This window comes from Lissotriton helveticus, chromosome 7 (assembly GCF_964261635.1).
Source record: "Lissotriton helveticus chromosome 7, aLisHel1.1, whole genome shotgun sequence".
NCBI lineage: Eukaryota > Metazoa > Chordata > Amphibia > Caudata > Salamandridae > Lissotriton > Lissotriton helveticus.
The window spans coordinates 416591702-416604192 of record NC_136068.1 but is presented as its reverse complement, the minus strand read 5'-3'; the positions used below and the strand labels follow the sequence as shown (position 1 = coordinate 416604192).

At 43.6% G+C, this 12491-nt stretch overlaps 1 protein-coding gene across 1 annotated transcript in view; it reads right to left on the bottom strand.

The window, feature by feature from the left end:
- The window catches only part of LOC144769107 (uncharacterized), a 430861-nt gene that overhangs the window by 309878 nt on the left and 108492 nt on the right, over window positions 1-12491 (bottom strand). The gene's annotated exons all lie outside the window — the stretch shown is intronic.

Here is a 12491-nt window from a genome sequence, read left to right as displayed (position 1 = left end):
CGCATGAAACAGCTGATGTTCCTCTATAAACAGAGAGAGGGTTCTGAGCACATGTTGTTCCACTACTTTTGCTAGAAAGGGGAGCCTAGATATTGGCTAATAGTTCTTCAGGTTTTAAGGATCTGCCCCTGCTTTCTTCAGTAGTGGAGTTACCATGGTTTCCTTAAAATTAAGTTGAACCTTCCTGGTTGCAGGGAGGGATTTAAAATGGAAAGCAGTTCCACTTCCACCACACGGAGTGTCATTTTGAACATCTTGGGTGGGCAAGGATCTTCTGGTGAACCTGATTTGACTCTAGCCATAATGCCTTCTAGGGAGTCTTGATCCAGTGTTGGGAGTACTGAGAGCTTCTCACCCTGAGAATCAGGTATCTCCTCCATTAGCAGAGGGCATGACTGATACAGGTGTTACTTATTTCCGTTAAGTTATCCCTAACTTTCTTAAGGAAGATGTTCTGTACTGTACCTTATTACAATCCTTAAAATTAGCAGTAGCCGTCTGCTCCCACCATTGGCTAAGTTTCCTCAGCACTTTAAAGTTCTCTTTTTGTGTGTCACTTACCTCCCTAATCCTCAGCTCATAGAATGACTACTTCCTTGCAGTGATAGCTTTTTTATATAAGGCTAACATTACTTTATATTCCTCAAACGCCTCCGGTTCATAAAGCTTTCGCCATTTCCTTTCATACTGGCATAGTGTTTGTTTCTTTCCTCTTAGTTCCTCTGTATACCAGGGGGTGGAGGCCTTACCTCTATTCCTTACACTTTCTCTCCGTGCAGGGGCCACCTTCTCAACGGCTTCTGTCACCTCCTAGCCTGGTTGCCTGTATTTCATTCCAGTTATGTACCGTCCCCCACCTTGGGGGTTGGAACCTTGATTGACTGGGCAGTGGGATCGTGAGTCTGATCAGGTAATGATCTGACCAGTTACAGGTTTCAATCTCCATTAACTTTGCAGAAGGCAAGGTTTTACAAAAAAGGTCTAAAGTATGGCATTTATAGTGGGTAGGGGTCTCCACAAGTTGATGTAGCCCCAACATGGTCATCTCCTCTCCAAACCTACTCGCCTGGTGGTCTCTTGATTCCTGGTCCCAATGATATTTGAAGTTCCCTACAACCAAAATCTATTGGTATCTAGAGCACAGATCACTGACCACTTCCATTCACAGATCATTAAATAAAGGGGTAGGCCGGGGGGGTATACTACTAGCACTATCAGGCAGGAAGACTTTAGGCTTAGTTTTAACCCTAAGACCTCTGCCCCATCCACGCTTTCTGCTACAACCTCTTCTGCTTTCAAATGCCTTCTGCTGAACACTGCCACCCCTCTCTTTTCCCGCCCTGCTGGTTATGCATTAGAATATAGTAGTCTGAGGATAGGGAGGTTACTACATCAGGCCTTGAGCTCTCTTCTAGCCAGGTTTCTGTTACCACTAGAATATCTAGTGCTTCTTCCTGCAGTAATGAGAAGACATTCAGGTTATTTTTCTGTAGGGACCATGAGTTCAACACCAAGGCCTTTAGGCGCTTCCCTAGGTCATCTTGCTTCCTAGTCAAGATCGAGTCACCAGTCCCCACACCCCTTAATCTCAAACCCTGAGTATATTTCCTCTCTGCCTTCCCTGCTAAGTAACAAATTATCCGCCCATAACTTCCCTTCCACTAATTCATGCACTGATGGTAACCTGTCCATACCTTTCAGCGCCAACAGTTCTTCCGCAGAATAGACCAGCCTTTGACCAGGGGTCCTGGTCCCTGGACCCAGTTGGACGAGGACGGACACAGATGGGCTTGCCTTAGGCATGTCTTTGGTGCGCCTTTGGCGCGTCCGCTATGGCTGTCCACTGTGCGTCCGCTCCATCCTCCTTAAATTAGTGAGCACCCCTCAACCCTCCAAACAGCCCTGCTTTGCAGCAGCTGAGTCATGGGCAAAACTAGACCCCCCCCGCCACCTCGCCAAAAACCTGCATGCAGAAAGCGGAAAGACTAACAAGCATTTGCAATGCAATCGGTCTCGCCTTTACGCGAGTTTAAGCTATTGGCATTGGATATGACAATGCATTTTATTTATGTTTTAAAAGCCCAAACTTCAATAAAAGACATTGTCATTTACAATGCCATTAGCTCAAACTGGCTTAAATGTGAGACCTATCACATTGCAAATGCAAGGCACTGACGCCAGCGGGCTGGGGTTGGCTAAAGGCATGGACAACGGGAGGAGGGGCACCAGGCACCAAAGCACGTTCTGCAGGCAGTAAAAGAAAGAGAAGAAAATAGTGCTCACAGTCAAAATAACACGCACCCTTTAACAAACAAAGTATAGGGGTCAGTCGCAATGGGAGGTGACAAATGAAGAGGCGGCGTTACTAAGGAGACTAACAATCCTATTTTCGAATCAGAAGTCAGCATTTCAGACGGACTGACACAAGCCAATGGCAACAAGATGAATGATGCTTTCACCTTCGAGTCTGAGACACAAAAGAGATGCAAGGAAGTGTGTATGAGAGTGGTATTTTTTTTAAAGATCACAACAAAACAGAGAGCGAACAGGGAAAAAGAAGATGAAATGAGGAGGTAGTAAACCTGTGGATTGTAGGAAGAATGACGAAAGAGGCGAACTAAGAGAGAAGGAGTGAGAAAGAGGGGAAGGGTGGGAGTGGAGACAGCAAGAAAGAAATGGAACAAGGAAGGGGTGAAGACGAACAATGTAGGGAAATATGGCATAAAAGAGAGAAAGGTAACAACAAAGAAAGATAAATACATAAAGAATATTGGAAAGAAAGAACCACCGAAATATATAAAGATAAAGTACATGTAAAAGAAAGGACGAGACATAAAGATTGAAAAGCAAACTAAGGAAAAGGAAAGATAGAAGAAAGAAAGGGAAGGCGACAGACAGGAAGAAAGAGACGCAGGAAGAGCTGCCTTTTAGCATTCTGGGAAAGACATGGCTTGGTAGTTCGGACTGGACTGTTCCCATGAGGCACAGGGTCAGAGCTGATTTGCATATAGCCAGTGTCTAACCCAGGGTGGTGTGGAGTGCAAAAAAACGATTGATTTAGGCCCAGATCCTTGTACTGGGGTGAATGTATGACATTGTTCTACATTCTGTCCATCAACTGTGTTTTTTGCAATTTTCACCCCGAGTGGGCTGGGTATGCTCAGACGTGAGTCCCAGGCTCTCCACACCACTGGAGTCAAGCTATCCAGGCTGATGAAGGCTGATAGCCAGAAACCGGTCCTTGGATGCTTGATTCCGGTCTGGGAAAGACATGGCTTGGTAGTTCGGACTGGACTGTTCCCATGAGGCACAGGGTCAGAGCTGATTTGCATATAGCCAGTGTCTAACCCAGGGTGGTGCGGAGTGCAAAAAAACGATGGATTTAGGCCCAGATCCTTGTACTGGGGTGAATGTATGACATTGTTCTACATTCTGTCCATCAACTGTGTTTTTTGCAATTGTCACCCCGAGTGGGCTGGGTATGCTCAGACGTGAGTCCCAGGCTATCCACACCACTGGAGTCAAGCTATCCAGGCTGATGAAGGCTGATAGCCAGAAACCAGTCCTTGGATGCTTGATTCCGGTCTGGGAAAGACATGGCTTGGTAGTTCGGACTGGACTGTTCCCATGAGGCACAGGGTCAGAGCTGATTTGCATATAGCCAGTGTCTAACCCAGGGTGGTGTGGAGTGCAAAAAAACGATGGATTTAGGCCCAGATCCTTGTACTGGGGTGAATGTATGACATTGTTCTACATTCTGTCCATCAACTGTGTTTTTTGCAATTTTCACCCCGAGTGGGCTGGGTATGCTCAGACGTGAGTCCCAGGCTCTCCACACCACTGGAGTCAAGCTATCCAGGCTGATGAAGGCTGATAGCCAGAAACCGGTCCTTGGATGCTTGATTCCGGTCTGGGAAAGACATGGCTTGGTAGTTCGGACTGGACTGTTCCCATGAGGCACAGGGTCAGAGCTGATTTGCATATAGCCAGTGTCTAACCCAGGGTGGTGTGGAGTGCAAATAAACGATGGATTTAGGCCCAGATCCTTGTACTGGGGTGAATGTATGACATTGTTCTACATTCTGTCCGTCAACTGTGTTTTTTGCAATTTTAGCATTTTATGGCGGGCGCTTTGTCTCGGCCCCCGTCAGTTCCTGCTTTCGCCCGGACAATGCCCCAGACTGAGGTGTGAAGTCTCTGACAGGATGAAAGTAAAGGCCGGGGTGCCAATCAGGTGGAAATTGTCCCCGGAGCCCAACTCAGATACCGGGCAGCCTCCCCGTCTCTGGAGGTGAGCACTGAGCGCTACACCAAACCCGCCTCTTGGGTCCAAAAAGCCCTGTCCTGAAGTACGCAAATGATTGATTGCAACAACTTACGCCCACCTTAGAGGGCAGGGAACTCTGCCGTGCTATAGACGGGGAGGCAATGGACGATATAGCTCAAGCAGTCTGTACGCAGAGTATAATGTATTCTATCAGCTCAGATCTAAGCAAAAAAAATTACATAGCACACATGACTAGCTGCTTTGTCTCTTGGCGCTTAAACAGTCAGAAAGTGTTCTTATTATGCAAATGTATTCTTCAGCTTTGGGAAGCTGGCCCAAGTCGGGCATACCCCGTTATAACCCAGAGGCTAGCAATTGACCACTGCAACAAGCATGAACATGAAGGTGCATGAACCCGCTCGGCTATCACAGAGTTGTGAATCGCATCAACACAGAGGTTCACTCATGGCCTGGAATTGTTGCGCAATCGCCGACATAAATCATTGATCCACCTTACCTGTGTTCGCAGAGGTCAGGAGCAGCAGCACGGCCGTCGGCCACACCAGCCTTGCCGATGAGTGAGCGTGGACGGGCCGCAGCGCCTGTGCTAGGGAGCAGCCCCCTGAAGGTGTGCTGTGTCCGGTCCACGTGAGGTTTTCACCTCAATTGCGTTTCCGTTGTTCGACTGAAACATATAGGAAGACGATGGCGGCCTAGAACCGAGGAGAGCATGGCTCATCTGCGTGGGTGTCTGCAGTGAGGTGTCTCTATGGCAGAGTCTGATGAGGCCACCGTGCTCAGAGAGCGCATTGAGGGCAGCAGAGGGGTGCGCATGGCAGGATAGAGTACATATCAGCCTGTGCCGGCCACGGAAGCATAGCGCTGGAAATAGGGGTGAAGTAGCAGTGGCGCTGGAACTAGGGGCGTGCATGTGATTCAGCGGGACTCAGTTAACCCGAGAGGAATTCATCTGGCGATGAATGGGCAAGATGTAACCTTTTTTTCTTTTTGCAAACTATTGGTTTCCCTGTTTTTCAAGCATGTGAATATTTATTTCATGTATGTGCCTGCAAAACGAAAGATAACCGCTGGGGGTGGGCTCACGGAGCGCGGCATCAGAGAAGCAGGTGCCGTGCTAATAACCAAGCATGTGGAAGAAGTCAGAACAGGTGACTATGGAGAGGGGGCATATATGAAGTGAGGGGAAATAGGGAGGGGAAGCAAAACAAGTCGGCCTGGAGCGCGCCTTAGAAGAGACGCGGGTTGGCAGGAGCGTGACTCCGTGAGCGTGCACATTGGCGTTCCCTGCGGCTCGCGCGTTCACAGACCGGTGTATGCTCGTGCACCGGGCTGTACCACTTGGGGAGGCAAGACGACGACAATAAGGCTCGCCAGCGGCAGCGCGCTTCGCGCTGCAACGCAGGCGAGCCCTAAAAAGGAGCCTAAAAGCCCAAGTGGATCTAGCGAGCAAACATAAAACAATTACCACAGTAAAAAACCTTTTCAAAGATTATTGCACATAACACTGGTATAGTCACAGCTTCTCACTGTCTGCATGTACGCTCCAGCCTCCTTAAATTAACATGCCCCCCTCAACCCTCCAATCAGCCCTGCTGTGGAGCAGCTGAGTCACAGGGAAAACTAGACCACTTACCGGCGAAAACTGTGCCAGGAGCGGAAGGGCTAAAAAGTAGCCTAAAAGCCCAAGTGGATCTAGCGTACAAACCTAAAACAATCACCACATTAGAACAAAAAAAAAAATCAGTTTTAAAGATTATTGCACGTACAATGGTATAGTCACAGCTTTCTCCCCCTTAAACTTCCAATAAATTAATTACCCTAAACCTAACCATAATGCTAGCACCACCACTAAATTAAATTAAATTAAACTAAGTAATATTAACACAACCGTATTATTAACACGTGTACTTAACTTATTCGATCTAGTGACATCCTCAACGTCATTTTCTACGTAATGGCAATTATGTTGTCCAGCATTTACTGCAGGAAGCACCTCACCTGAGCTAACTATAACTCGCACCCCCGTAATATCATTTGAAATCTCATTAGTGATGTCACTAACCATGCCATGAGTGATATAATATGTGAGGTCATAAGCATGTGCATTGCAGGGGGGTGTACCTTATAGTTAGCTTAGGTAACTATAACTGCTGAATTTCAATGGTTTGGTGTGAGTGAAATCTGAGCCTAAATATAACGTCCCTGAAAACATTGTTTTTCTCAGTAAATTTCACTTTTTTAATTCTATTTCCTAACAATTACGGCCCTGTACCCTTTGTTTTTTTCAGTGAATTTCTACATTTTTAAATGTTATTTCCTAACTATAATTCCCTGTAACCTTTGTTTTTTAGTGAATTTTGGAGATTTAAAAAAAAAATTATTTCCTAATTGCAACCTGTAGCTTCTGATAGTGTGAGTGAGTGACTGTATAAGTCAGTGAGTAGGTGTGTGAGTGTTTCATTAGGTCAGTGAGTGAGTGTCCGAGTAGATCTGTGAGGCGTTGCATAAGTTTCTGAGTGGGTCTATGAGTCAGTGCATGAGTCTCTGAGTGAGTGGGTGTAACAGGGTCTGTGTGGGTCTGTGAGTGAGTGCAGGCATCTCTGAGTAGGTCTGTGAGTGGCTGTGAGAGTGTGTCTGTGCATGAGAGGGTGTGTGAGTGCCTATGTGAGTTTGTGAGTGAGTGCATGAGTCTTAAAGTGGATCTATGAGCGGGTGTGTAAGTGTCTAACTGGGTCTGTGAGTGGGTGTGGAAGATTCTGACTAGGTCTCTGAGTGGGTGCATGAGCCACTTAGTGGGCCTGTGAGTGGGTGCATGAGTCTCTGAGTGTGCTGTGAGTGGGTGCATGAGTCTCTGAGTGTGCTGTGAGTGGGTGCATGAGTCTCTGAGTGAGTCTCTGAGTGGGTGAATGAGTGTGGGTGTGAGTCTTTAGGAGGGGGCATGAGTGTCAGAGTTAGTCTGTGAGTGGGTGCATGAGGGTATATGTGAGTGGGTATGTAAGTCTCTGAGTAGATATGTGAGTGGATGCATGAGTGTCTGAGAGGGTCTGTGAGTGGGTATGAGTCTGTGAATGGGTCTGTGAGTAGTTGAGTGAGTGTCTGAGTGGGTCACTGAGGTATACATGAGTCCCTGAGTTGGTCTGTGAATGGGAACATTAACTCCTGAGAGGGTCTGAGAATGGGTGTGCGAGTGTCAACATGGGTCTGTGAGTGGGTGTATGAGTCTCTGAGTGGGTGTGTGAGTGGGTCTGTAAGTGGGAACATGATTTTCTGAGTGGGTACACGAGTCTATGAGTTGGGCTGTGAGTGAGTATGTTAGTCCCGGAGTAGTTCTGTGACTGGGTGCATGAGTGTCTGTCCGTCGTCACAAACAGTAACGATAAGTAAGCAACATTACTGGCTTGCGGCTTTCAGTCTATTTTCCTCTTGTGATCATGTGCTGTGAAAATATATACATATTATTATTCTCACCGTCATGATCTCAGAGGAGTTTATGACCCGTCGCCACAAAGATCAAACTTTTTCACCTCCCGGAGAAAAGAAGTTCAGTAAATAATTACCGCTCAACAGTATTTTATTATGGATGTTCTGTTAAATACATAACTTTATTTTCCTATTCTTTTTACTGTAACAATGGTATCAATCGTTATATTATAATACATTGTCCTATTGCTACAGAAGAGGAATGGGAGATTTTTCAGCGCCATCTGTAATATAATGATCAAATATTAAGAAGTACTTGATCAGATATTTTTATATATATTAAAATATAGCTATCATGCATACTTTGTTACTTTAAATATTTAATAAACCCTACATTTCTGAATGTTATTTTCTAATTTCTATTCTTATTTGCGATTCCTATTCACCTTCTCCCTAAAGAATATATAGGACCTGTACTATATATTATAAGAGTACCATACTATATATTCTTTAGTGAGTATGTGATTTATTAGCGGAACAGTCTGCAACCTGTAAGCACTACGACAGCACGTTTCTGAATTGTACAGAATACAAATTTGAAAAATAATAATGCATCCATTTCTATGTAATATGAAATAATTTGTATTTAACTGTGTTTTACTTGTTCTCTTAATCTGAGATAATGTAGTGCGGGAGTGTTTGTTGTAGCACTTCTATTCTACTTTATCTAAAAGTAACTGAAGCCCTCTTACATAAACAAGAATGTTGGGCAACACTTTTACAAACTGTAGCACAAAAAAGAAGTATATAGCCACGCTTAACTGATATTTTATGAAATTACATTTTTAATTGTCACCCCTTGCATATATACAGTGACAGTTTCTGAAGAAAGTTTATTTGTATTTGCTTAATAAAAACTGTTTCAAACCTAGACTGAATTTTTGGCTGTGCAACCACACCTTCCCATCAGGAAAGTAAACACCACATTATAAGTAAACAGTACTCCTAAGAAGTATGTCACCTACAAACTTGATAAAAGAAAACAGCGCAAGACACAGTCATTTTTCTGCCGTGATTTATACACCACACGGCAATTATATAAATGGCCCTTGAAACATATTAAAAAAATTGTTTCCCTCATAATTTCTCTCCACCACCTTATGGGCACTGTACAGAGTTAATAGTGTTCCTAACCTGCCCTCTACTACTTTCTTTCCCCATACTCCTTTGGAAAATGCATCACAATATCACTGACAACAGTGAACCGTTCCCAACCAATAAGGAGCAAACTTGTGCTCGGAACACTTTAGCCAATAAAATGTCCATGTTGTTCCACAGACGAGCAAGGAATGACCGCTAAACCTTCGACTTTTAATACTTCACAGCCAATGAACATTAAACTTCGTAAAGTCCCGCTTGGAGCACGTTACCCTAATACTCCCCGAACAGGAAGGAATCCCTATCAAAACTTTTCCACTGACTTCTTCTACGACTAACGGTTCCTATGAAAAAAATAAATATAAATCTCAAGCACAGTAACTATTTCAATTAGCAACATATTGTGGTGAACTTCTAACCTCTGTACTCACGCAAGTGATCCATGAACTGTTACTATGGTAACAGGCAGAAAGGTAGTGGCTGTACAAAAAAACTTTATATTTACTATGGATCCTATGCAAGACAGAAACAAGAGCAAAATACCACATTTATAACCCCTTTGCACAGGTTTTTTTTTTTAATATAAAGAGGCCCCGGGTGGCTCGAGTGGGGGAGGAGGCCCCCCGCATACATATAGTTAAAGATCCGGAGGTAGCGATCTCGCGCAGAGGAGACCCTCTAGGCCCCCCATTATAAAAAACAAATTGCCCCTGGGATTTGGCCCCGCTGGAGGCTAATTAACAATAAAGTAGGCTTCGCTTTTTTTTCTTTTTCACCCAAAACGCGTACCCTGCGTTTAAAAAATATCGCGCCTGACGTCATATACGACGCCCCGTACGCGTACAGCGCGACATATTCTAATTGTTCTGAAACATATATTTATGTATTTAATGTACATATTAAGGGAAGACATTATCTGGGACAATCATGAAAATAGTTTTTTAAAACTTTAAAAAAGCGTATATTACTTTTTAAAGCAATTAGGGAAATAGCGGCCGTACGTCGTAACAGCAAAGATAGTTTGAAAACTTATACATTTTATAAAACAATATAGCACTGCACGCTAAAGGAGAAAAGTCAGCACAATTATTAACCCCTCTCCCAACATTTAAAAGCCCCTGGGTGAGGTGGTAAATGAATCGAGACTGAATACGTTAGTACAGCCTACTGTGCTTACGCTACCAGGAAAACACAACAACAGTACAAGGCCCAGATTTCCATTGTAGTGATTTCTTAGTTGCAGGTCTAGTTGTCAGATCGACACACACACTCTCTCATGGCTGGTATGCACCCACACCACACCATCCAGCGCATCCGTCACTACACACGTGACCCTATGTATAAAAAAGACGGGTCCCAAAACGTGTTCTCCCCATGCAATTTTCCATAGGGAACTTTAGCCAGGGCTACAGCCCGAACGGCTGAACGGAATTACACCAAATTTGGCAGAGAGGTAGTCCTCAGTTTCGACTTGTGCGTTTCGCTTAGCTGGTGTCAATTTGTTCAGTAGTTTCTTTGAAAATTATGGTTAAATACATTTATATATCTATGGGCGCGGTGGATCCGCGGATTGTGTGAGGATTGGCATCGTAGGATAAGCGCACCGTCCCGATGACGCCCTGAATTCTAATTGGCTGTCAAGCAATTGAAAACATTCAAAATCAGGAACTGTTGGCAGCCATTTTGTGCCTCGGTAGAAGCGAGGCTGAGTAAGTAAGTTAAATATGTGTGCAAAATGTGAAAAGGGGGCAGGGTAGACACCGCCTGACGCCCTAGGCCTGCTGAGGGGGTCACATAAGGACCCGTAGGGCAAAAAAAGTAAGATAGTATTTTTCTTTTTAAAAAAAAGTTGCGGTATGCGCGTAGGATCCGCGCATTTTGCCGCCAAAAAAAGAAGCATGTATTTTTGAGATATACATCAAGCTTATGTGTTTAGATCTTGGGTGGCTCTAAAAAAAGCCCTTGTGTTTATTGAGAGATTTTACTACCTACAAGTAAGTACCGATGCAGAGTCTAAAGTTTATGAGGAAGACTCTGTTTTCCTCATCTGTAAAATGAACACCATCTCTCCTATAGATGCCATGCATATTGAAACGCAGATTGTTGTGGCATATGGACCCCATTCTATAGTCTCGGAGAAAAGCAGAAAGATGTATTCACATGTTTCCTCATTTTCTCAATCTGTGGACAAAATTGATTGGACCAGTTCCATTTTTGCCTTTGGCATATGTTAGAATAGACAAAGGCAGTTTGGGGGAAAAGTGACATCAATTCTCCAAAGGTGTCCTTCATAAGCATTTCCAGACCTACCCCAGTCAAAGTGCCTAGGTCATTGCCACCACAGTGCACAATTATGAGGTCAGGGTGTTGGAGATGTAAAAAGGATTTCACCAACGGCATCAATTGGTGCTGCTTTAACCCTCTCTGTCCAATCCATTTAATGTCTACGTTTGGTAAACCTAGGTCTTTGTGAATTCCTTTCTGTTCTGCGTACCGTTGGCTCCAGAAAATATAGCTGTGTCCCACAATCCACACTCTAAGCATGTTGAAGGAAGGTCTGGATGCACTCAGATGGGCTCTGTAAATGAAGTGCCAGTTTGAAAAGTAATATTTTAAAAAAATGGTGGATAAGATGCAGTTTAGAAAAAAGAAGAGAAATGATGGTTGTTTGACAATATTCTACATTGAAATCTAGGGTGCATGTTTCTGTTTTTTGAAAGCCTGATTCTTATTGGTTAACAAAAATTGATAGAAAGGAACATTACATAAGATAAGCTGGTATATTGAGAAGTCAAGCACACTTGCTGTTTTGATTAGTAACATTGTGTGATGAACTTTTGACCTGTGTGCTCAGTTAACTGTTTCATGAAGTGTTTCTATGGTAACAGGCAGAAGTCAGAACGGGGGTAGGGTTCAAATGTATGTCGTTTGGAAAGGATTGAAATGTCTAACCAATAGAAATGTGTGTTTGGTTATGTATTAATGTGGTAAGGAATGTGATTTCATGTTCAGGTGTATATGTGTTGAAAAGGAGAGGGAAACTCTGCCATTCTACGGTTCTGGTGAGAGGTGTTGAAAACAGAGATTTTGAATAAGAAAATATGCTGTGTGACTGACATACTTTTTATTCTACAAAACAGTTGGCAAGGTGACTTATTAGTTTGTGAGGGAATGTATGTGGTGCATTTTAGTTTTAATCAGAGTAATGTGTTTGTTCTGCTAAAGTGAAAGGATTACTTTTTCTCTAGAATTCTATTGTGAGTATGTGTGCATTTAGAAAGCATTTTGAGATAAGCATTTGTTTATTTTATGTGTTTGCACACAGATAACTATGCTGTTCTCTTGTTTTGGTAGATTTAGAAACCAGTTATTTTTTATTTATTTGCAAAAATTAGTGAAGTTTGTACATTAAAATGTAGTACTCATTCTAGACTACGAAATGTGTTTTGGTAAAATAGAAGGGATAGTGTTGTGTATCTAGAATCACACAGGGGTATATTATCAAGAACGACGATAAAATTATCGTTGCTTTAGCGGCAGGAAACTGCAGCTAAAGCGGCGATAATGGGATTGATAATATGCTCTTGTGAATTCTTATAGCAGACCAGGTTCTGGTGTTAACCTG